Source organism: Lepidochelys kempii, chromosome 20 (genome assembly GCF_965140265.1).
Source record: "Lepidochelys kempii isolate rLepKem1 chromosome 20, rLepKem1.hap2, whole genome shotgun sequence".
Classification (NCBI taxonomy): Eukaryota; Metazoa; Chordata; order Testudines; family Cheloniidae; genus Lepidochelys; species Lepidochelys kempii.
The window spans coordinates 25,180,652-25,205,145 of record NC_133275.1 but is presented as its reverse complement, the minus strand read 5'-3'; positions in this window follow the sequence as shown (position 1 = coordinate 25,205,145).

The following is a 24,494-nucleotide window of genomic DNA, read 5'->3' as shown; positions in this document are numbered from 1 at the left end:
GCAGCTTAAATTACCCAAATATATACAAACAGCCTCATTCCATGATTTGCATAGTATGCAAAACCCTGGCAGCTCTGGGAAGGACCCCTCCGCACCCACCAGGACCATTCCTCCCCCCCAGGACACCAGCATCCCCCCTTTCTCCAGTGACCCTGCCCTTTCCCCTCCCAGGGGCCCCTCTCCCCCAGGGGCCAACCTTCCCCGGGCCAGGACGTGTGGGGGAGCACACAACCCCGGACCCTGCTGCCCAGCTGTCAGAAGGGGGATGGAGAGGGGAGCCTCACAGGAAATACAGAGGCAAATTCTCCCTTGGAGGCAATGACAGACTGGCCAGGTGCCCGGCAGGGGGAGGGGATGTGGTCAGGGATGCAGCGACACCGGGGGACCCCCCAATGAGAGAGGCTGGGACTGTGGGGTGATTCCCCGCTGCCCTGGTGCGAAAGGTGCCATGGCACCGGCGTGCTGTTGGCAGCCGTACTTGTGTGCACCTGGCAGGATCTAGATGCCCGGTGCCAGTATCCTGCCTTCAGCAGCCAATTGCAGGTTCTCCAGGGCAGGGACCTAGGGTGCCCCCCTGGACCGTGCTGCAATTACCCGCTATCGCTTTTTTGGGGGGAGAGTGGGGTTGCTGGCCCTCCTTGCAGGCTACGGGGCTGTGGAGCAGTCAGGCTGCCTACAGCTAGGTGGGGGTGTGGAGCAGCCTGTTTTTTCTCTCTCTGGCCTGGGTTCTCGCGCATCCTTGTTCTGAATTCAAAGCACTAAAGTCGTGTTACGCTGCAACCTCCCAGCCTGAGCATGGAGATCTCTCCTTTCTCTGTGTGCTGTGAACAGCCCGGGACCGTCTACTCATCACAGAGATACGTGCAGCACCTTGCGCCAGGGGCCCGGCTGTAATAATCCAGAGCTGCCCTTTCCCAACCATCCATCCGTCTCCCTGTACTGAGGCTGTTCGCCCCACTGGGCAGCTGGGAGATCCCGTGAGGTGGGGGGAGGAGCTCGCTCAGGTCCCAGGCAAGGGCGCTAACCCCGGTGCCACCCCGCCTCTGCTCTAGGCAGGAGTGAAGGGCAGTGCCCAGAACAGAGCCAGCGCATTTACCCAGCACCCCTTTGGCAAGCGCCAGGGATGTCCCCTGCCCCCGAGCACCAGGCACAGTGGGAACCCTGAGGGCAGAGGCCTTGGCCAGGACAGACACAGAGCAGCTCTGCATTAGGGTGAGACACAAGGGAGCAAGTGAGCACACACAGGGGACAGGCTGTGGGGGTGCAGTCAGGGCAGGGCTAAGTAGCCCCCCCCTCCAGTGCATGCAGTGGGGCAGGGACCCCAGTCCCCTTCCCCAGCTTCAGTGGGATGCGAGATGGCCCAGGAGCCAGCCCCTCAGGTCTCCAGGTGGTTGCTGGATATGGGGGCTGGGGAGGGGGGGTATTTCCCAGACATGGAGGCTCCTCCGAGTCCTCAGCCGTGTGCAGCCCGCACCCAGGGAGCACCGGAGCTTATGTGGGGCCGGCCTGGTGTCTCGGTGCAACCCCCCCTGCGTGCCCGGCCCACGCGGCTTTAGGGGCTATCTTTGGTCTGCTTTAGCCTTAATCCCGAGTGCTCGGGCCCAAGGCCAGGCCAGGCTGCATGAGGCAGCTGCTGGAGACGCAGCGAAGGGGTCACGCTGGCCCAGCCCTGCCCATAGCGTGGGGCTCTCACGCACAGGGGAGCCCTTGTTCCCGGCCCAGGCAGGCGTCACCAGCCCTGCGGGCAGCCACGCAGCCACGGCACAAATTGGATCCGTTCCGGACGAGCGGCTCACTTAACGAACTTCACGCAAGGTTTAAATAGACTGGGGGGAGGGTGGTGCTGAGCCAGCTGGGCTGTGGGGCAGGATCAGGCGCCCGGCGCAGTCTGTGCTAAGGGGGGGACCTGGGTACCCAAATGACTATAATGACAGGTTTCAGAGTAGCAGCCGTGTTAGTCTGTATTCGCAAAAAGAAAAGGAGGCCTTGTGGCACCTTAGAGACTAACCCATTTATTTGAGCAGAAGCTTTTGTGAGCTACAGCTCACTTCATCGGATGCATGCTGTGGAAGGAGTAGAAGATCTTTTTATACACACAAAGCATGAAAAAATAGCTCCCCCCACCCCACTCTCCTGCTGGTAATAGCTTATCTAAAGTGATCACTCTCCTTACAATGTGTATGATAATCAAGTTGGGCCATTTCCAGCACAAATCCAGTCTTGGCTCTCCGGGTGCTGAGCATGGGGCTGGGGTGAGCACCCCCCGGCCAAGCTCTCTGGGGCAGACACCCCCAGGCCCTGGTGTTTCACGGAGCCACAGCTCAGCCAAGAGCCAGGGACCCCTGGCAGTGGGCACAAGCCGGGCAGGCCAGCGGGTCCAAGGCGTGGGTGGGTCTTTCGGTCTCTGGGAAGCCAGCAGCAGCCGGGAGCCAGGATGCTGCCCGAGCTGAGCCCAGCACAGCGCTGGAGGGTTAAACCGGCGTAACCAGGGGAAGGCCAAGGCGGTAACAGGGGGCAGGGGCAGCACGTCGTGGTCTGCCTAAAAATACCCCCCCGGCCAGAGCTCAGGAAAATGCTGCTCAGCTCCCAGCCAGCCCCGCCAGAGCAGCCTCGTGTGACACGTGTGTGTGAGTGTGTGACACGTGTGTGAGCACGAGTGCTCACGAGCCCAGTGGCACGTGTGTGCATGTGAGTGTGCATGTCTGAGGGTATGCATGGTGTGCGCATGTGGGTGTGTCTGCATAAGTGTGCAAATGACACAGCTCCCCCCACACAATGGGTGCATGCCGGGGATGGGACAGAGGCAGCTGTCTGGTTTATCCACCAGCGCCCTGTTCTCAGAGATAAGCACAAACCTGGGGGGGAATTACCTGCCCCCCCAAGCTTCAAGAGCCCTCCCCATGGCACCTGGGGGCATCCTAGCCCATCACCGGTGTCTTTGGGCTCCCAGCATCGCCAGCAGCAGCCAGACTCAGAGACGGGCAGTTAAGAAGGGAAGTGGCCTGTCCTAGCTGGCTGGGCCCAGTCCAGCTCGGGCCGTTATCCGGAGCCGGGGCCCCCACAGAACCCCAGGGACCTGCCGGGGCAGCCAGCGAGGCCCCTCTGCAGCTGCAGGCCAGGCCAGAGCAGGGAGCTGGCGCTGCCAGGCAGGGCCCTGCCCTCGCTCGGGGTTTCCATGGCAGGGAAGGAAACATCTTGGCCCAGACAAGAGCCTCCCCCCCAGGCCTCTCGGGGCCACAGGCTGGCTCTGCAGAACGCTCCGAACGGGTCCAGTGCCCTTCTCTGGGGACTCGGCTTCTCTGGAGCCGGGCGCGGCAGGAAGGGGCTTGGGAGCAGCTTAGCTGCAAAGTCACAGCCAGCGGCCTCCCCGCCCACGGGGATCACGGGCTTGGGACGGCGAAGGTTTCGCAGTGACAGGCAGGTATCAAGTGAGCTCCCCCCACCCCAGCTCTGCTGGTGCCCCTCACTCCCAACCCGCAGCCCCCTGCCAGCCCGGCCTCTCCCCAGCTCTGCCAGGGCCCCTCTCTCCTGACTCGCAGGCCCCCGCTAGCCCAGCCCTGCCCCCCATACGCCCACGCTCTGGCAGCTGTTCAGTTACAAATCCAAGCTGTAGGACCAGAAACAACATGACCTGCAAGGCTGAGACTCGTCGGGGGGGTGGGGGAGCCAAGGATGCTGCTCCAGGCCCACCCTGATACATATACCCTTATATTCCCACCCCCACGACACACACACGGTGCTCCCTGTCCCCCATGTGCCCCCCACGTGCCCCCTCCCCCCACAGTGCCCCCTTTCCCAACACACAAACCAAATGTACAATTCCCATAACAATCGATTTTCTCCCAGGCAGAGAAGCCCCCGGCCAGCGATCCGATCTGACCCGGTTCTCCTCCCAGGCCAGAGCCAGCACCGAGCCTTCAGTTCTTCACCACCACCAGGGCCCTGCCCGTCCCCCTCTGGCTGCTTTGACCCCTCCGACGTCCTAACCCGGAATCTGCCCCAGCACCGGGGGAATGCAAGGGGGCTGCCCGGTAGCTGCGCTCCTGGAGCGACGCCCCTGGGGAGATGGGAGACGCTGCCGGGTGCCGTGGGGATGGAGATGGCAGGCGGCTGGCCAGAGCCTGGGAAGCTGGTGCCCAGATGCGTCGCACGCGCCCACACAGCGCCATGGACACGCACTCAGAGAGTCACACACACGCACAGAGCTGGGTGTCTACAGTGACTCACGTGGGGCGGGAGGTGTTGTGAGCCGCCAGGTTCCTGCCGCGCTGCTTGGCTGGGCCCCATCTGCGCTGGGGGCACCTGCCTGGGAATCGTGCCCCAACCCAGGGCGCCCGGCGGGAACCAGAGTCTGATCCAGGCACGTCCCAGCCCCGGGCTTTGGGGCTGGTGAGTCACCGAGGCAGTGGGGTGAGTGGGGCTAGAAACCGGGGGAAGAGGGTGAAAGAATGCAAGCGTGTCAAGGAGCACACAAGTGTGTCAGGCTGTGAGTGTGAGCATGGGGGGAGGGAGGCTCGCGCCAGCCCGTGTCTGTGAGAGAGGAGCGTGTAGGAGCACGCGAGTGTGCGACAGCCAGGGAGTATGACCTGGGGAGCCCCGACTGGCTGGGCGTCGCTCTAACTGTCGTGGTGGCCGTTACACTCTTGCACAATTCGAGTGCTGAGGGGATAGGACAGGATGGGTGAGGAAACTGCCCCAGCAGAGTGGGCCCTGCAGCCCGGCCCGGGGAGCTGGGTGAGTGTGAGCGCGCGCCTCCCACCGGGCGATGGGCCAACGCACCCCCGTGTAACGGCAGCCCCTGTGGGCACACGCAGAGCCCGGCCTGCTCACGCTGCCAGGCAGAACACCCAGGGGCTAACATGCACACCCCTTACACACAGCATGCACACAGAGCCATGCGTGTACACACCCACTTACACACACACACACGCGCGGATTCCTTGGGCGATTATTTTCATATTTCAAATCTAGTTCCCCTGACACTCCCAGCCAGCGGGGGCCAGGACACGAGCCGAGCAGGGAGCGCGCTCCCCTGGAAAGTGAAGGCCCCGATGGCGGGCAGATCGAGGGCCCCTCGGACGGGGAGCGCGGGGAGATCGGGCAGCGGATGCTCCTCCCTCCCCCCGCATCCCCCCAGGCAGGAGAATTAGACAATTAACCCCAAGCAACAAAGGCAGCCTGTGTGCTGGGCCTGTAATTACAGGAGAACAGCCCCAGCGCAGCTGCCGGGCTGCCCCAGGATGGACGGGTGCTGGTGCCCAGCTCCCACTGCCCTTCTCTGCCTGCCCCGGGGCAGCGGCTGCTCCCGCTCGCTCCAGCCTGGCAGGCAAACACACTGGGGACGGAGCTGGGGAAGGAGCCTGGAGCCAAGCTGCCCGGGGCCAGCCTGGCTCTGCCCGGGACCTGGCTGGCAACTGGGGCTCTGCCCTCCGATGCCCCAGCCGGGGCAATGCCCCATCTCTCCCATCAGCTGCGGCCCGCCCATTGCACGACTCCCAGCCCGGCCGCGTCCTGTCCAGAGCTGGCTCCCGGGGGGAGCTGGGCCCTCGGAGCCCCCGCTCCCAGCAGCCCTTCGGCTTCTCCTCTGTCCTCACTGGTGCCCTTCCCCCCAGCCCTGGCTTGGGTCGGAGCCCCGTGGGGACGCAGGGGGGCAGGCAGCCCCCGTGAGTGGCCATGTGAGCCCAGCTCTGGCCACCGGGGTTTCCTCCAGTCGTGAGCGAACGGACGGGCAGCAAGGGTGGGCCCACAGCCGTAAGGGCCAGCCCGGAGCTGTGTGCCCTGAGAGGGCGTGCGGGAGGCCAAATGGGTGGGGTGAAAGAAGGGGGCTGAGGGAGGGGCAGCAGGGAAGGACCGTGCCCAGTTCACAAGCTCAGAGACCCGTGCGAGCAGCCCCTGAACGCTGCTGTGCACCAGCCCTGCGCTAAGGTCGGTAGAGGGCATCTGGAAGCAGACAGCCCTGGCCTAGCCCCACGGGTCCCTGCAAGCCTGGGTGGGGGGTGTCCAAGCTGGGGGACAGAGAACAGGGCCAGCCACCACCGCAAGCAGCCCAGTCTCTGTGGCCGTCGCTCAGGGGGCCGGATCAAGGGCATTTCATCCACTTTCATCTCTAGGCCCTGGTCTGAGGGCCCCCAACTCGTCACACAAATGGGGCTGGATCAGGGCCAGCCTCCCCAAGTGAACAGCCCCATGGCCAAGCCGGCCGGGCTGCAGCATCGATTCCCACGTTAACCAGCTTTGCCCTGCCCCCCGCCCCCCAGGTCCCATTCACCCCACGGCAGCTAATGGCTGGCTGCCCTCCGTCCTTGGCCGCCCCCGCGAGCCCTGAAGGGCAGCCTTGTTCCCCAGCCGGTGAAGGGGCTTCCTGTGCAGCTGGGGGCGGGCACCGGGGAAGGTGACTTCACCGTCTTGGGAAGCCTCAGTGGGGCGGGCGTGGGGGGAGCCCTGGAGCTGGGGGGGGCGGTTTTCTGCTCAGACCATCCATCAGGCCTCGCTGAGGACACGGACACGGGGCCCTGTCATGCCCCGGGGGAGATGGGGAGCAGAGAACCCTAAATAAATAGAGCCCACAGAGCACCCCCTGCCCCCCAGGGGCTGGGAGCCTGGTCCCGAGCCCGTGTGCTGGGCGCCCCAAGCTGGGTGTGGCCTGACAGAGGCCCCAATACGGAGCTTTGGGGCAAGCAGAGAATTTGCTCGGCCCCAAAGACCCCCCCCAGCAACACATGCAGCACCGCCCCCCAGACTATGGCCCTAGTCCCCCACACCCCGGCAACCCCTTCCGTGCCCCCCAGCCTATGGCTGAGCCCCCCAGCAACGCCCCGGCCCGCTTTATTCCCAGTAGCACCAGCTGTTCCGGGTTCTGTCCTGTACTGACGCCCCCGTGCAGAGACCCCCCCACCCACCCACAGTGCCCCCAGCCCGGCTGGATGGTCCCATTGGGCCTGGTCTCTACAGGGGGGCTGGGCCATGTTGGACGCCCAAGGCAGGAGCCTGGGAACCTGGCTGGGCCAGGAGGAGGAGGGGCTGGAGGGAGTTTCAGTTTGGGGCTGGCTGGGACGTGGAGTGAAGGGCAGACGGGGTTGTCTGGCTCACTGCCCCCCAGAATGGACCCAGCTGAGGGGTCCTGTTCTCTGCACCTACAAGCTCTGTGTTAGACCATGTCCCTGTCGTCTAATAAACCTTCTGTTTTACTGGCTGGCTGAGAGTCCCGTCTGACTGCGGAGTTGGGGGGCAGGACCCTCTGGCTTCCCCAGGAGCCCCACCTGAGTGGACTCGCTGGGGGGAAGCGCACGGAGGGGCAGAGGATGCTGAATGCTCCGAGGTCAGACCCAGGAAGGTGGAAGCTGTGTGAGCTGTGTGTCCTGAAGACAGGCTGCTCCCCAAGAGGAGACTCCCCAGAGTCCTGCCCGGCTTCGTGGGGAGCAGGTCCAGAGCATCGCCCGGGGACCCCGTGACACCATGGCAGCGACTGGAAAAGCCCCCGATCCAGCCCGTAGCCCCCTGCAGCCAGAGGGGCCAGGACAGCGAGCTCAGACCCCCTGCTCTGGGCCCAGGGCAGGAGAGACGGGGAGGGGAGTGAGGAGCTGGAAATACAACCTGGGCTACCACTGCGCCAACCTGGGATGGAGAACGGGCCTGGGGAGGGACAGGGGGGCAGGACAGAGCCTGGGGAAATGTGGGGAGGAGGACGGAGCCTGTGGGGATGGGGGGGAGGGCAGGACAGAGCCTGGAAGGGGCAGGGGGAGGGCAAGACAGAGCCTGGAGGAATCAGGGCGGCGGGGAGGGTAGGACGGAGCCTGGGGATGGGTGGGAAGGGGCAGGACAGAGGCAGAGCCTGGGGAGGGACGGGGGGGGGACAGGGCAGAGCCTGGAGAGGGCAGGGGGTCAGGACAGAGCCTGGGGGGGCCCGGGGGCAGGACAGAGCCTGGAGAAATGTCGGGTGGGGTAGGACGGAGCCTGGCGGGGTGGGAAGGGGCAGGACAGAGGCAGAGCCTGGGGAGGGATGTGGGGGGGCAGGACGGAGCCTGGAGAGGGGTCTGTAGCAGAGCGCCCACTGCAGAGCGGTTAATGCAGGGGACAGACTGGGGCCCCATGGGCCTGGCGAGGCGTCTGGGCAGCGCAGCTCCCAGGGGGTCACCCCGCGGGTGTGACTCAGGGTCCCCAGCTGAATAAGGCACATCCCAGGCAGCAGAGCCCCTCGGCCCCTGACTGGGGGGAAACTGAGGCCACGTGTCGGGCCTAGTTCCTGCCTAACGGGGCCCAGTGGCAGAGGCGACGCGAGTGTGTGTGCGGGGGAGTCACACGAGATCACACACCCCCGATCTCTGCCAGGGTTTATACGCCCTGCCTTGAACCCCACTGTGTACCCCCAGAACCCAGACAGCTGCCCGCCACTATCGACAGTGAGGGGCTGCCTGCCCGGCGGAGCTCTGACATGCAGGGCCAGCTCAGTGTGGAACACGCATGTGCGTCTTAACACGGGCGCACACAGGACCGGGGGTACCCACATTGTCCCTCACACACACACCCACACACCCCCGGCTTTGCGCCCACCAGGCAGCCACCCTGTAACCGCCTCGTGGGTCTCTTTTCATCGGCAAGGGCTGCACTGAGCCCCTCAACCCGACACGGGACTCCCCTCTGCCCCCCCCCGCAAGGGCAGCCACCTCTGGGGAGGGTGCTGCAGCTTCTCAGCGGGGCAGGGCGGTGCCCCGGCCGGTGCAGAGGTGGGGCTGGGGCCAAGTTCACACCCTGGATCTCTGAACAGGCTCCGGCCCCGTTTGTTTCCCGGGAGCCCCAGCCCATGAGCAGGGTGCTCGGGGCTGTACATCCCGCCCGCAGGCCCCCAGCCCGGTCTCAGACCCAGCCCCACCCCCCGCAGAGGGGATAGTACCCAGCAGAGCGGCTGGGGGCGGGAGCAGGGCAGGGGCGCCCGCCCAGCCCAGCCGCCCGGGGCAGCGGGTCCCTTACCGGCCCCGGGTCCTGCCCTGATCCCAGGCTCCACTCGGCTCCAGCTCCTCTGAGGGACAGGCGGGAGGGGAGGAGCCGCATCGCCCCGCTCCCCTGGCAGCTGGGAGCCAGGGCAGGGACCGCCCCCAGGCCGGGACCCCCATCCCACGGAGGGGCTCATTGGTTGACTGAGCGGGGCCGGGGGAGCCCGGATACCTGGGTTCCGCCCCGGCACAGGGGATTGGGGAGGCGGGAAATCCCCGAGTCCTCCCGCCTGCATCGCCCCGGCTGCTAAAGGGGTGGTGCTGGGTCCCTCGGGGTGTGTTCAGTCTGTGAACTCCCCTGGCAGGGATCGCCTCTCGCTGGGTCTGGGCAGCACCCTGGGGCCCTGATCTCGGACAGGGTCTGGGCAGCACCCGGCGCGACGGGGCCCTGGTCTCAGTCAAGACATCTTGGTGCTACGTGTACAAATAAGAATAATGCTTCCTGGGGGTGGCTAAATCAGTGGAAATAAACGTTCCCTGCCCGGGATACTCAAGCTTTGGAGCCAGGGAGCAGAGAGTTTGGGAGTGGGTGGGGGACGAGCGCTGCGGGAGATTTAAAACCGACCGTACTGCTTAGCATGGGCAGTGCCCGTGGGCAGCAGAACCCTGCCGCCGGCAGCATGGCTGCTCCAGGGCCAGTATCCGGTGCCTGCCGGTGCCAGCGTGGGCTTCGTGGCCGTGCGGTGTTGGTGTGGGGGGAAGAAAAGGGAGGAGGGGAAAGGCTTGGCCATAGGTGGCTGCTCAAGCTGCCCCAAGGCGCTCGGCGTCTCTGGCTTTGAACCCAGAAAGGGGATGTGGGTTCCGGGGGCTTGGTCGCCGAAATGCTGCGTCCTCCATGACGCCGTCGCCCACATCTGCTCGGCTGGAAAATCGTAGCGGGATTTTCTGTGAACGCTGCCAGGGCACCCGAGGGAGCAGTGGGTACCGAGCCGGCTTGGCAGCCTGTGGCGTGGCCCTGGCTCTGATAACGGGGCCGGGGGGGGTTGCACCTATCGAAGGGGCCAGGTGGGAGGAAATCAGCAGCATTGTTCATGGCAAATGTTAGCGCCGAAGCCTGCCCCGGTGTGGGGGTGACTAGCGGGTGCCCGGGGCTGGGAGGCGGGTAACCAGCCACGGGAAAGGGAGCTCAGCCGTGCTCACCAAGGGGAGCTCAGGGACTCAGGGGCTGGGATCCGACTCTGCCCCGGGGGCTGAGAGAGACGGGCAGGGTGAGCTCCCCGGGGACATGCCCAGCTCCCATGGGCGGGGGACCCATGGGAGCTCCAGGGGTACGAGTCTGCCCTCTGCCCACCCCCCAGTCACTGGGGCGCAGGCGTCTCCCTTGGGCCCGTCCCACGGCCTGTTGGAGCCTTTCCTCTGGGAGTTGGGATCCGTCCTTCCAAAGCGCCAGTCTGGGCTCTCCTGAGGCTCCCAGGGTTCCTGCGGGGGTTGCTCGTTAGTAACACAGGAAGCCTAGACTGGCTCAGCTCCGGAGCCGCCCCCCACCCCTGTCTCCTCCCCCCCCACTCCTCCCCAGGGACTCTCCGGGGGGCGTCCGCGGTTCCTGTTCTCCTGCTGGCCCGTGGGCCTGAGCCTGCCATAGCTGGTGTTATCCAGGCCCCTGCTTTGCTTCCCAGCCCCCTTCGCATCAGCCGCCAACCTCGGCTCTGTTTTGAATATCAGCCTCTTGGCCCCCAGCCTGGCTGGGACGGGAACTCTGGGGGCGCAGCCGGGGCCGGGGCCGCCTCCTTCCCCCGTAACTCTCTCCGGCGGGTTTATCCACCCGGGCTCACAGCAGAGCTGTGACTTGCCACAGTCCCCGCAACTCCCATCGCAGGGAGGGAGGCGCAGAGACCCCAGTGAGCGTCCGCGGGGTGTGCAGAGCCCCCGGGTGCCAGCCCAGAGCCCCCCAAGGGCAGGGGCTCTCAGGTGACCTGTTCAGCCATAGGGAGCCCATCTCCTGCAGGAAAGCCTCTTTTCCTCCCTGTTGTCTGTCCGTCTGTCTGCTGTGGCAGGGAAGGGTTAATCCCCACCCACCCACGCACTCTCACTGCCCTGGCAGCCCTGGCGGGGGGGGGGGGGGCGTGGAACCGAAGGGGGGCCTAGAACTGCAGCCAGGGCTTCCCAGGCGTCTGGCAGACGGGGCAGGGGTGGGGGGAGCTGTCGCGGCTGCTGGGTCAGCACATGTGCCTTCAATCAGCCAAGGGGGAGCCAGAAAGTCCCTGGCACGGCTGGGTCCCGATGACTCTCCTGCTGGGCTGCTCCACACCCTTGCTGGGCTGAAGCCCCAGCGGCCAGCAGGGGACATCTATGGGCCCCAGGGCCCCAGACATGGGCCAGACGGAGCCCCAGCCCTTTCCCTGGGGGGCGGGAGCCCATTGCCACCCACGATGGGGGGACGGAGCCTGGCATCAGGGTCACCGCCTCACCAAGCGGGATGGAGAAACCTGCCCTAACACTTCCCCAGGGCCAGCCTGTGTCCCCCCTTCCCGCCAGGCAGAGGATTCCTGCCAGGAGCCGGCGACAGACATCTGGGTCCATGCCCTGGCTGCTCTCCCCGTCGCGAGGCACCTCTGTGTGCCCATGTCCCAGTAGTGTCTGGGTTGCTGTGGGACGGGTAGGTACGAGGGAGTGCAGAGAGCAGGGAGAGGGTGGGGGAGATGGGAGGGGGGCTTGCCTGGGCCTCTGGAGACCAGGACTCAATTCCCAGCTCTGCCCCAAACTCCTTGTGTCTCTCCGTACAAGGGGATAACAACGCCTCGTCTAGTCACACCAGGAGCAATTTGGGTCCGGGGCTGCCTCACGCCTGGTCTGGGCGGCACCTGGAGCAGTGGGGCCTGGATTTCAATGGGAGTCTGGGCAGCGCCCGGCGCGACGGGGCCCTGGTCTCGGCTGGGGTCTGGGCGGCGCCCGGCGCGATGGGGCCCTGGTCTTGGTTGGGGTCTGGGCAGCGCCTGGCAGGATGGGGCCCTGGTCTCGGCTGGGGTCTGGGCAGTGCCCGGCGCGACGGGGCCCTGGTCTCGGCTGGGGTCTGGGTGGCGCCCGGCGCGACGGGGCCCTGGTCTCAGCTGGGGTCTGGGCAGCGCCCGGCGCGACGGAGCCCTGGTCTTGGCTGGGGTCTGGGCAGCGCCCGGCGCGACGGGGCCCTGGTCTCAGCTGGGGTCTGGGCAGCGCCCGGCGCGACGGGGCCTTGATCTTGGCTGGGGTCTGGGCAGCGCCCAGCGCGACGGGGCCCTGGTCTCAGCTGGGGTCTGGGCAGCGCCCGGCGCGACGGGGCCCTGGTCTTGGCTGGGGTCTGGGCAGCGCCCGGCGCGACGGGGCCCTGGTCTCAGCTGGGGTCTGGGTGGCGCCCGGCGCGACGGGGCCCTGGTCTCAGCTGGGGTCTGGGCAGCACCCGGCACGACGGGGCCCTGGTCTTGGTCGGGACCTCAGGGTGCTCCCCTAACAGAAAGGGATAAGTGGCTCTCTCCAGATGGGGTTTGACAACCTGTGAACGCAGCAGCAAGGTTGAAAGCGCTTCCTCCCCCGCTGCTCACAGATCTCCTGTGTTGGAGCCTCTGACCCAGCAAGAGCCGCAGTTTGGGGCTTTCCGTTTGGATGGGGAGCAGGTGACAATCTTGGGCTGGTTCCTAGGCGGGAGCCGTTTAATTGCACCATGTACACGAGTTCCTCTTTCCCTGAACGGCGCTAGGCAGGCGGCTTCCGTTCCCAGCCACCCCCGTTAGGAGCTGCCTCGGCTTCCTTCACTCACTACAGCGGCCCCCCAGCGCCACGGCCCTGAGCAAGAGCCAGGTGAGCCAGAGCCTTAGTCCCACGGTCACCCTTGGGTAGGTGTCACGGAGTCCCCGGGCGATGCTCTGGAACTGCTCCCCATGAAGCCAGGCAGGATGCTGGGGAAGTCTCCTCTCGGGGAGCAGCCTGTCTGCAGGACACACAGCTCACCCGGCTCCACCTTCCTGGGTCTGACCTCGGAGCCTTCAGCCTCCTCTGCCCCTCCCTGCGCTTCCCACAGTGAGTCCGCCCAGGCGGGGTCCTGGGGGGGCCAGAGGGTCCTGCCCCCCAACTCGGCAGTCAGACATGACTCTCCGCCAGCCGGGGAAACAGGAGGTGACGACAGGACGACAGGAACATGGTCGAACACAGAGCTTGTAGGTGCAGAGAACCGGACCCCTCAGCTGGGTCCATTTTGGGGGGCAGTGAGCCAGACAACCCCATCTGCCCTTCACTCCTCGTCCCCAGCCAGCCCCAAACTGAAACTCCCTCCAGCCCCTCCTCCTCTGGGCTTTGTCCCTTTCCCGGGCCAGGAGGTCACCGGATTCCTTTGTTCTCCAACCCTTTAGCTCTCACCTTGCAGGGGGGAAGGGCCCAGGCCATCAGTGGCCAGGAAACAGGGTGTCGGCCATTTATGTTCAAACTGGCCCTTTGCTCTGCAACAGTTACACCCCCTGCCTTATCACACCACCTAGAGACTTAAGAAATGCCTAGGGGAAACTGAGGCAGCCTGACAGTATTCTGAGGAAACATTAAGAACAGTCCCACTTCGTCACAGTAGGTCCCTGCTCACATCCACCCTCGAAAGAGATTCCCCTACCTCCGGGCCCCTCTGCCGCCCAGCAGGGTGATGGAGCTAGCCAGGGCCTGTGCCTGTGGGCTCTCGCCTGGCCCACCGGCTTGCCAGCCTGAGCTAACACACAGACACACACATACACACAGGTCGGTGCCCCCCAGAGCCAATGAGCAGCCCGGTGTCACCCGGGGAGCCGGGACACCCTCAGGGCTGCGAAGGCCTTCGGCTCTAACCAGCCGCTGGCTCAGCAGTGCCCGACGGGGCCAGGCCACGCTGGCTAACACCCACAGAGGCCTGGGCGCCCGGGACTGGGCCCGTGGCCAGGGCGCAGAGCACGGGCACCTTCCCACGCATGTGTATCTGCAGCGGGCCCAGCGTCCAGCCCCAAAGTCCACCCTGTGGCCCCCGACTCAGGCCAGCCTCCAAGCTGGGCACCCGGCCTGCAGCAGGAGCCCCGGGGAGCCGAGCTCAGCCCCGCACTCAGGTGCCTGCAGGTCCTTTTGCTGCTGAACTTTCCGCACCCAAGTCTGGATGTTGTGGCTTGTTCACCTGTGTGTGTTCCTTTGCCGTTAACCCCTCGAGCACTGCAGGACGCCCGTCCTAGGGCCCTCACGCCTCTCTCGGGCTGCCGCTCAGCTCAGGGAAGTGCAAGGACCTGGCTGCAGTGCCAGGGGGCCGGGGCGGCGTCTGTGCTGGGGCAGTTCGGGGATCGGTAACTTGGCAGAGAGAGACTGCACGTGGGCGCGTGTGATCACACGGGGCTGTGGGTTTGTGTGTGCGTGGCAGCTTGTGCATTCGCACGTGCATTTGTTCACACACCTGTGCGTGTGCAAGTGGGCACACAGCTGCAGCTGTCGGTGTGTCGACAGCCGGGGGTCTGGGCGTGCGGCTGAGCGTGCCCAGCGGGAGGTGTGACTAGGCGGGTGCGTGTCTGCATGGCAGCAGGTGCATGGGCACACCTGCCTGCGGGCGTGGGCGTGGGTGTCTGCAGGCAGGCTGGCGTGTGCCCACGCAACCCTCACACCTGCCGGGGGGGGCTCGGGCCCGGCGCGTGGGGCCGAGACCAGGCAGCGAGAGAGTCAGGCGTCTGGGGCAGAGGCTCCTGCAGTAAGCTCCAGAGCTCCGCGGTTCGATCCCACCCGCCGGCGTTACGCACCCAGGGGCGCAGGTCCCGGGCGCGTGCTGGGGCCCAGGTCCTGCCCCCCGCCGCGGGCTCCCAGGAGTCAGGGGAAAACCCGCGCAGCCTCCGTCAGCCCCGGGAGGGCATGAACCCTGCGGGGGGAGGGGACCCGGCCCCAGCACAGCCACCCGGCAGCTGCTGCGCTCCTCTTTCCAGGAAGCGGGGGCTGCTGTGTGGGCGGTTTCCGGCCGGGGGTGGGGGGCTTTGATCCTGCCCCGGGCACTTGCTCTAGTCTGTGGGCGTCAGGTGTTTGTCTGGCACCGGAGCTCCCGGCCGGCCGGGAAAGGCTGACTCAGCTGCCGAGCAGCCCCGTCACGGGGAGTCTGACGAGGCCGCTGGCTCGGCAGTAACGCCCCCGCCCCCCACCCTTATGGAAAGGTGGGCGCTGCCAAGGGCTTTCCGGGCTGCAGTCCTTCGGCCGCGGGCCCCAGGCAGTAACTAGCATTCTCCTTGTTATGGGGCGGGGAAGGGGCCTGCCCGTCAGGGGCAGAGCTGGAACCCGGGGGCTGCTCTAACCCACTACACCCCTCTTCCCTCCCAGAGCTGTAGATAGAACCCAGGAGTCCTGGCTCCCAGCCCCCCACCCCCTTCTCTTCAGAGCTGGCTGCGCTTTAGCTGCTGGGAGCAGTGGGACCCAGCTGGGACTAGGTCTGTGGCCCTCCTGTGCCTGCCACAGCAGACAGCTGAGAGCCCCCAGACCAGGGCAGCCGGGCAGGGTACGTGCTCAGTGGCTCGAGCGTTGGCCTGCTCAACCCAGGGCTGTGAGTTCAATCCTTGAGGGGGCCATTTAGGGAGCTGGGGCAAAAACTGGGGATTGGTCCTGCTTTGAGCAGGGGGTTGGACTAGATACCTCCTGAGGTCCCTTCCCACCCTGATACTCTGTGATTCTGTGTGCTGTGCCGGGCCAGGCCAGGAGGGCTGCGGTGAGTGCGGTTAGCAGCAGGCAGGAAGGTGCGATGCACAGACAGGAGGAGACATACATGGAGGGTGCGGGTGTTGCCTGGGGCCTGTGAGTGCAGAGGGCTGGGAGTGTGTGCAGAGGTATTTTTTCATATTCTCTGTGTATAAATAAAGCCTGCTGCAGTTTCCACTGAATGCATCCGATGAAGTGAGCTGTAGCTCACGAAAGCTCATGCTCAAATAAATGGGTTAGTCTCTAAGGTGCCACAAGTCCTCCTGTTCTTTTTGCGAATACAGACTAACCCGGCTGCTCCTCTGAAACCTGTGCAGAGATGGGGGTTTGCATGGGGTTGTGTGGCTGGAGGAAGGGGAGGTGGGGCTGTGGGTGCGGGCAGGGGGCTGGGGGGACGGGAGGAGGTGGCAGGGGGGAAATGGGTGGTGGAGGTGGGACACGCTGTTGCAGGGGGCACTGTGGGTGGCTCAGGGTGCACAGCCCCAGCACTTAGCGGCAACCCCTGTCACGGCGTCCCCGGGCGATGCTCTGGAACTGCTCCCCATGAAGCCAGGCAGGATTCTGGGGAGTCTCCTCTCTGGGAGCAGCCTGTCTGCAGGACTCACAGCTCACCCGGCTCCACCTTCCTGGGTCTGACCGCAGAGCATTCAGCCTCCTCTGCCCCTCCGTGCGCTTCCCCCCAGCGAGTCCGCCCATGCGGGGTCCTGGGGAAGCCAGAGGGTCCTGCCCCCCAACTCCGCAGTCAGACGGGACTCTCAGCCAGCCAGTAAAACAGAAGGTGACAGGAACATGGTCTAACACAGAGCTTGTAGGTGCAGAGAACAGGACCCCTCAGCTGGGTCCATTTTGGGGGGCAGTGAGCCAGACAACCAGGTCTGCACTTCACTCCATGTCCCAGCCAGCCCCAAACTGAAACTCCCTCCAGCCCCTCCTCCTCTGGGCTTTGTCCCTTTCCCGGGCCAGGAGGTCACCGGATTCCTTTGTTTTCCAGCCCTTTAGCTCTCACCTTGCAGGGGGGAAGGGCCCAGGCCATCAGTGGCCAGGAAACAGGGTGTCGGCCATTCTCTGTGTCCAGACCCCTGCACACACCTGCCCTCTAGGGCTCTGCAACAATCATACATGTATGCATCCGATGAAGTGAGCTGTAGCTCACGACAGCTCATGCTCAAATAAATTGGTTAGTCTCTAAGGTGCCACAAGTCCTCCTTTTCCTTTTGTGAATACAGACTAACACGGCTGTTACTCTGAAACCGATCATACACCCTTATCCCACCACCTAGATACTTAAGAACTGCATAGGGGAAACTGAGGCACCCCCACACTATTCAGAGGAAACATTAAGAACAGTTCGACTTCGTCACAACCCCACAATAACAAATCACTGCGTGTAGCGTCCCAGTGCTCAACCCTAGAATAACATGGGCCCAGCCGGCTTCCCCCGAGGGGCTAGAACTCCCCCTCCCCACAGGAGAACGCAGGCCCTGCCGAGGCTGGAGCCAGCCTGGACGACCCAAATATTGACAGAGGTGGGGGTGGAGTGGTGCTGGGCGTGGCTGGAATGTCCATGGCGGGGCCCCCGACGGTCTGGCCCCTGGGTCACAGGTGGGAATCCAGGCGCTGGCTCCCTGAGCCTTTGGGCTGGAGTCCCAGGAGCAGGGGCTGCTTTAGGGTCAGGATTTATTGACCCTGGTTGCAAACCCGACGCACGGCGAGGTCTGGCACTCGGGAGCACAGCTGAGCTGAGGGGCCTCGGGGTGCCCCCAGGCTGTATTTTAGGGTCCCCCAATGCATATCCCCAAAGGCCCGAGTGGCCAGATCCACAGCCAGCACAGGCTCCATTCCTCACAACCCTGAGCGCGCCCCACTGAGAGCTGCAGCCCCATCCCCCAGAGCAGGAGCTGGAGGGAAGCAAACAGCTGGGACCTGAGTCCCCTCCGCAGCCTCCCACAGGGCAGGGCGCCTCGGTGAGGGACATTTTTTGTGCAGAGGGGGAAGTTGAGGCAGCTGGGATCCTGGGACCCCCCTATGCACCCCTCGTTACCAGCCTGATGGGGCGACTGACGCATGGGCTGGATGCCAGAGACACCCCATCCCTCCAGGCTGTAGCTCCCCGTCCTTCCCTTGTTCAGTTAGCCTGTGAGCTCTACAAGGCAGGGATGAACTTTCGTTGGGGTCTGTGCAGCGCCCGGCACGACGGGGCCCTGATCTCGGCCGGGGTCTGGGCAGAGCCAGACACAACGGCTTCCCCCGGGGGCTTCCCCCGGGGTCTCACTCAGAGCCTCTCGGCACTACCAGAATGAGTCACAGATCTTGCAGGGAGCTCCTGCTGGGGCCAGCCGAGAAGCCCCAGAGCCCCAGGGATGCTCCAGACAGCAGGTCCCTGCAGGAATCTCACCGCCGAGCGTGTGGCCCGGGCTGTGTTGCCCTCCTCAAGCAGTGTGGGGAGATAATGAAGGGGTTGGGTTTTGCAGCTGACCACAGCTGGAAACCTGCGGCCCCAGCTGTGCCAGCCCAGATGTTGCTATGCGAGCAGCAGGAAGTAATTCATTGTACACCAGTGCCCCTGCCCTGCCCTCCCTCGCCAGCCGGGGCGAGAACTCCAGGCTTGGTGCAGCGCCCCCCACGCTGCTCCTTGGCCAGTCCCACACGCCGGTCCGCCCCGGGGCCACGGCCGGGGCGCAGCCAGGGAGGTTTCCAGGACAGTCGTTTCATGGGGGACCCAGGGGGTTCATGAATTGGTGACAGGCCACCAGGCATCCGGGGTCACCTCCAGCTCCGGGCCCCAGCACAAAACCAGCCCATACCTGGCCGTCTGCTCCAAGGGGGACTTTGGGGAGCAGAGGAACGGGGGCTGCGGGTCGGGATTGAGGGGCACCGGCTGAGCTGCTGGGGGAGGGGTGAACCCAGGACACTTTGGACCTGGTGTCTGGGGCCCTGATTCTCCAGGACAGGGGGTGGGGGCTGGGGAACGCTCAGTCCCTGGGGAGGCCGCTGAGTGTGTGGGGATGAGCCTGGGTAGGGAGCGTTCCCCTCTCCCTCGCTGGGGCCTTGTCCCCTTCCTGCCTTACCCCCTGCACGGCCAGGAGCCGCCTCCTCCCCGGGCTGGGGTACGGCTCCCTCCCTGCCAGGCAGGCCCAGGAACCGGGACAAGGGGCTGGGAGGGGGGCTAACCCCTGTGCCAGCACTGGCCTCATCCTGCCAGGGACAGGACCACGGGGCTGAACCTGCCGCCGGGGGCCTGACCTGGGGAACCACCCACACCCAGTGCTGTCGAGCCTGGAGGAGCCGTGGGGATCAGGCTGGGGCTGCCAGGATCTCTGGGGGGAAATTGAGCCTGGGGAGGGGGCCCTGGGGCTGCCAGGATGTCTGGGGGAGCCCAGGCCTGGGGGAGCCCCTGGGTGCCTCTCTGCCCCGGCTGGCGAAGGCCCTGGGCTGAGGCTGGGGTCACTGGGCAGGGAGGTGAGGGGAGGAGCAGGAGGGGGGCTGTGCAGGGAGGGGAGCAGAAGGTGGGGGAGGAGCGGATGGGGAGGTCAAGGGGGGATGGGAGCAGGAGGTGGGGGGAGGAGTGGGCAGGAGTGTGATGAAGTGGGACTGTTCTAATGTTTCCTCTGAATAGAGTGGGGGTGCCTCAGTTTCCCCTATGCAGTTCTTAAGTATCTAGGGGTTGGGATAAGTGTGTATGATCGTTGCAGAGCCCTAGAGGGCAGGTGTGTGCAGGGGTCTGGACATAAAGAATGGCCGACACCCTCTTTCCTGGCCACTGATGGCCTGGGCCCTTCCCCCCTGCGAGGTGAGAGCTAAAGCGTTGGAGAACAAAGGAATCTGGTGCCCTCCTGGCCCGGGAAAGGGACAGAGCCCAGAGAAGGGGGGGGCTGGAGAGAGTTTCAGTTTGGGGCTGGCTGGGGACAAGGAGTGAAGGGCAGACGGGGTTGTCTGGCTCACTGCCCCCCAAAATGGACCCAGCTGAGGGGGTCCTGTTCTCTGCACCTACAAGCTCTGAGTTAGACCATGTTCCTGTCGTCTAATAAACCTTCTGTTTTAACTGGCTGGCTGAGAGTCCCGTCTGACTGCGGAGTTGGGGGGCAGGACCCTCTGGCTTCCCCAGGACCCCGCCCTGGGCGGACCTCGCTGGGGGAAGCGCAGGGAGGGGCAGAGGAGGCTGAGTGCTCCGAGGTCAGACCCAGGAAGGTGGGAAGCCGGGTGAGCTGTGTGTCCTGCAGACAGGCTGCTCCCAGAGAGGAGACTTCCCCCAGAGTCCTGCCTGGCTTCGTGGGGGAGCAGTCCCAGAGCATCACCCGGGGACCCCATGACAGGGGGCTGAGAGGGGATGGGAGGAGGAGGTGGGGGAGGAGCAGGCAGGGGGCCAAGGGGGGAGGGGAGCAGGAGGTGGGGGGAGGAGCGGGCGGGGGGGCCGAGGGGGAGGGGGAGCAGGAGGTGGGGGAGGAGCGGGGCGGGGGGGCCGAGGGGGGAGGGGGAGCAGGAGGTGGGGGAGGAGCGGGCGGGGGGCTGAGAGGGGATGGGAGGAGGAGGTGGGGGAGGAGCAGGCAGGGGGCCAAGGGGGAGGGGGAGCAGGAGTGTGGGGGAGGAGCGCGGGGGGGGGCCGAGGGGGGAGGGGAGCAGGAGGTGGGGGAGGAGCGGGCGGGGGGGCCGAGGGGGAGGGGGAGCAGGAGGTGGGGGAGGAGCGGGCGGGGGGGCCGAGGGGGGAGGGGGAGCAGGAGGTGGGGGAGGAGCGGGCGGGGGGCCGAGGGGGAGGAGGTGGGGAGCAGGAGGTGGGGGAGGAGCGGGCGGGGGGCCGAGGGGGGAGGGGAGCAGGAGGGTGGGGGAGGAGCGGGGGCGGGGGCCGAGGGGGGAGGGGAGCAGGAGGTGGGGGAGGAGCGGGCGGGGGGCCGAGGGGGAGGGGAGCAGGAGGTGGGGGAGGAGCGGGCGGGGGGCCGAGGGGGGAGGGGGAGCAGGAGGTGGGGGAGGAGCGGGCGGGGGGCCGAGGGGGGGAGGGGGAGCAGGAGGTGGGGGAGGAAGCGGGCGGGGGGGCCGAGGGGGGGAGGGGGAGCAGGAGGTGGGGGAGGAGCGGGCGGGGGGGCCGAGGGGGGGAGGGGAGCAGGAGGTGGGGGAGGAGCGGGCGGGGGGGCCGAGGGGGGGAGGGGGAGCAGGAGGTGGGGGAGGAGCGGGCGGGGGGGCCGAGGGGGAGGGGAACAGGAGGTGGGGGGGAGGAGCGGGCGGGGGGCCGAGGGGGGGAGGGGAGCAGGAGGTTGGGAGGAGGAGCGGGGCGGGGGGGCCGAGGGGGGAGGGGAGCAGGAGGTGGGGGAGGAGCGGGCGGGGGGGCCGAGGGGAGCAGTCCGGTGTCTCAGTCTCTGTCTCGGAAGGGAGGGAGTGGGGCTAATTGGAAGCAGACGCCTCCCACCCAGCGCCGGTTCTTTCCGCCCCTCTCCTTGGGGCGGGGTGGGGGCCGGCAGCCTGGGCCCCCGTCCCAGCGGGGGATTGGGGGGGGCTGTGGGGCGCTGCCCGGCCTCCGACAGACGCACAAGCAGACACTGGCAGCGCGTCGTTGTCTGTCCCCCTGGCACGTTCACACCCGGCCTGGCGGGCGGGGGCCGGGGCCGCGACGGCCGGTGTGTTAGCCCAGGGTCGCGTCACCCACTCCTGGGCGCCGGCTCCAGGCCGACACACCGACTCCCCTGGCATGTCCAGCTGGCTCGAGAACTGGGAGCTGCTTCGTCCGCGGCCTGGATGACATCCCCCAGCCGTGGAGAGCAGCTGGCTCCAGGTTGCCTATCACTCCCCCCTGCCGCTCCCAGCCCCCACGGCGGGCACCACAGAACCCTGCCCCGATGCTGGGAGCGTGGGAGACGCGGCGGCAGAGGGGAGAATGGCAGTGCTTGCCCCCCCGGGGATGGGCTCAGACCAGCTCGCAGCCGAGTGACCCCAGAGATCCATGGGGGCTGAAGGCGTCATGGGGGTAAATGTAACCCCCGGCCGAGCATGTGGTCCACTAGCAGATAACAGCCTACTACTGGCAGCAAGGGAGCGGAGCTGCTGCTTTAGCTCCAGGGGTGGATCTTGGTGCTGGGAGGCCCTGGCATTGGCCCCAGGGGAAGGGTAAAAGTCCAGCCTTTTTACCAGCTCAGTCCCTGCCCTCCAAAGCCCGGCTGGCTCCCTCGGCCGGGGCACATGAACTGTCCAGGGCACCGGGTGGCCGCCTTGGAACTCGTGGGGCAGGGCTGGGACTAGATGTGGGGTCGTGGGGGCCACCCCCTCCTGTCCGGAGCCCAGAGACGGCGAGCGCTTCGGGACCTTGCGCAGCACTCCCAGGGCACTGTACAAGTGAGGGACGGCTGGCAGCCGCAGCATGGGGGGCATCGTGCCCTGTCCTGGGGATCAGGTCCTGCCACGCTGGGGAGGGCAGGACCCCAGCAAAGGGGTGTCAGGGCTCCTCCAGGGATCTGTCTTGTCTGATTCCCGGCTGGGGACTGATGCCCCTGCCACGCGGAAGGGCTGGGCCCGGGCCCCAAGAGCCGCCTGTTTCAGCCTGCCGAAGGGCTGGGGGGGCCCTAAGCGAGGAGCAGAAGGAACGGATTAGGGGCAGGAAATGACAGTCAGACCCACCAGCCCGTGTCAGGCTGCACAGAAATCGTTTTCCCTCCGTCTCCAGCTCCGGGGTTCCAAGGCCAAGCCACGTGCAGGGGAGCGGAGCGAGATGGGGCCAGCCGTGGGGACGGGGGGGGGGGGGAGGGCTCCTTAGCCCAACGCTTTGGGATCCTTGCGGCACCACCCCGATAGCCTCTCGGTGCGGACGGGGCTGGAGCATGCCAGGCCGCGCGGGAAGCGGGTTCTGCAGCGCTCCCTCGCCCCTGCCATTACCCAGCTCACATGGAATTCATTTGGCACCGGCCAGGGCCTCAACACTTGGGATTTTATCTCTGCTTCCCCGAGCGCTGAAGTCAACAAACCCAGACGTGAAGTGGGTCCCAGGCCCGCAATGATCTCACCCCAAGCCAGAGCGGTTCCTGACGAGGCGGGGGGGGTGGGGGGAGAACCGCCCTGACTCTGGGGCAGGGCAGCGGGTTTGGTCGCCAATCATGGTGCGGGGCTGGGGGGGTGGGGGCAGGAATTACCAGAGTTCTGCAGCCCCACAAGCGGGGGGGCCGGTCAGGGGGCTCGGCCAGCTCCGCACTCGAATGGGAGAACTCAGCTGCGGGTGCTCTCCCCTTGCAGGCAATGTTGGCCCTGGGGTCCTAGCCTGGCACCCAGGGTTATGGTGCTGCGGGGGTCAGTAGGGGGCACCCTCATCTCGTAGTCAGTGTGGGCCCCGGCACGGTGCTAGGGGGGCCGTGCTGCAGGGAGCGGGGGGGGCTCAGCGGGGGTGCGACCGCGGTGTCCCAGCCTGGCACTAGGGGGGCCGTTGCTGCAGGGAGCGGGGGGGGCTCAGCGGGGGTGCGACCGCAGTGTCCCAGCCTGGCACTAGGGGGGCCGTGCTGCGGGGGAGCGGGGGGGGCTCAGCGGGGGTGCGACTGCAGTGTCCCAGCCTGGCACTAGGGGGGCCGTGCTGCGGGGAGCGGGGGGGCTCAGCGGGGGTGCGACCGCAGTGTCCCAGCCTGGCACTAGGGGGGCCGTGCTGCGGGGGGGGCTCAGCGGGGGGTGCGACCGCAGTGTCCCAGCCTGGCACTAGGGGGGCCGTGCTGCGGGGAGCGAGGGGGGGGCTCAGCGGGGGGGTGCGACCGCAGTGTCCCCAGCCTGGCACTAGGGGGGGCCGTGCTGCGGGGGGAGCGGGGGGGGCTCAGCGGGGGGTGCGGACCGCAGTGTCCCAGCCTGGCACTAGGGGGGGCTATGCTGCGGGGAGCAGGGGGGGGCTCAGCGGGGGTGCGACCGCAGTGTCCCAGCCTGGCACTAGGGGGGCCCGTGCTGCGGGGAGCGGGGGGGGGGCTCAGCGGGGGGGGGTGATTCCCTTGCGCTCCGTGCTGGTCCAATGGTCACGGGGTGTTGCGGGGGGCGATGGGTTTTTCCCACGGGAGCCTTGGCGCTGCTGGTCCCAGAGGAGGCGGCCGGGGGGAGTCGCTGGGGCAGAGAGCGGGGCGGCTGTACCCGGAGCCGAGCGCGAGAGAGCGCAGGGCTCTTTGCCCCGCCACGGGCTCAGCGAACGCAGCAAGGGCAGAAGCCGCACTGCAGCCGAACTCAGACTCCCGCCTCGCCCTTTGCCCCAGCGGCGGGGGCCCTTTCGGGGCAGCACCGCCTCCGTGGGAACCGGGGGGACAAACCTCACAGGGCACAGGAGGAGGGCAGGGTCACTGGGCCCCACACTGCCCCTTCCTCCATGAGCCCACGGTCCAGCTGCCACAATGGGTCCAGCAGCTGGCACAGCACTGGCAAGGCCCTGTCTTGCCCACAGCTGGGTGCCCTCTGTGGGCCCCCTGCCCTGGCCGCAGAGGCCCCCCCCAGGCAGTTTAGAAAGCCCTCGAAGAAAGCCCTGGCTGTAACCGCAGCTGGCAAGCCCAGCCCAGACAGGAGACAGAGGGGGGAAGCTGCAGCTGGTGAAATCTCAGCTTTCTCCAAACAAACCAGCTAAAATTAGCCCCCCGTGTGCTCCGCTGCACAGCGTGGTCACAGACAGAAATCAGAGTGGGAGCCAGCCGGCCAACAACCTTGCCCAGCAGCCCGCTCCGCGGGCTGGAGGGTGCCACGTGGGGTGGAGACCTCGCTCTGGGCCCAACTCTGGGAAGGGGCCGGAGCATCCTGCTCTTACCCCTCACAGTCGTGGGCCGATTCCCGGCTGAGGTGGCTGACCTGCAGGCCCCTGGGGAGAGGAGCCGAGATTCTCTTGGACCTAGATTAACAACGGGCACCAGCCCTTCTCTGGACTCTGAGATAGCGCGT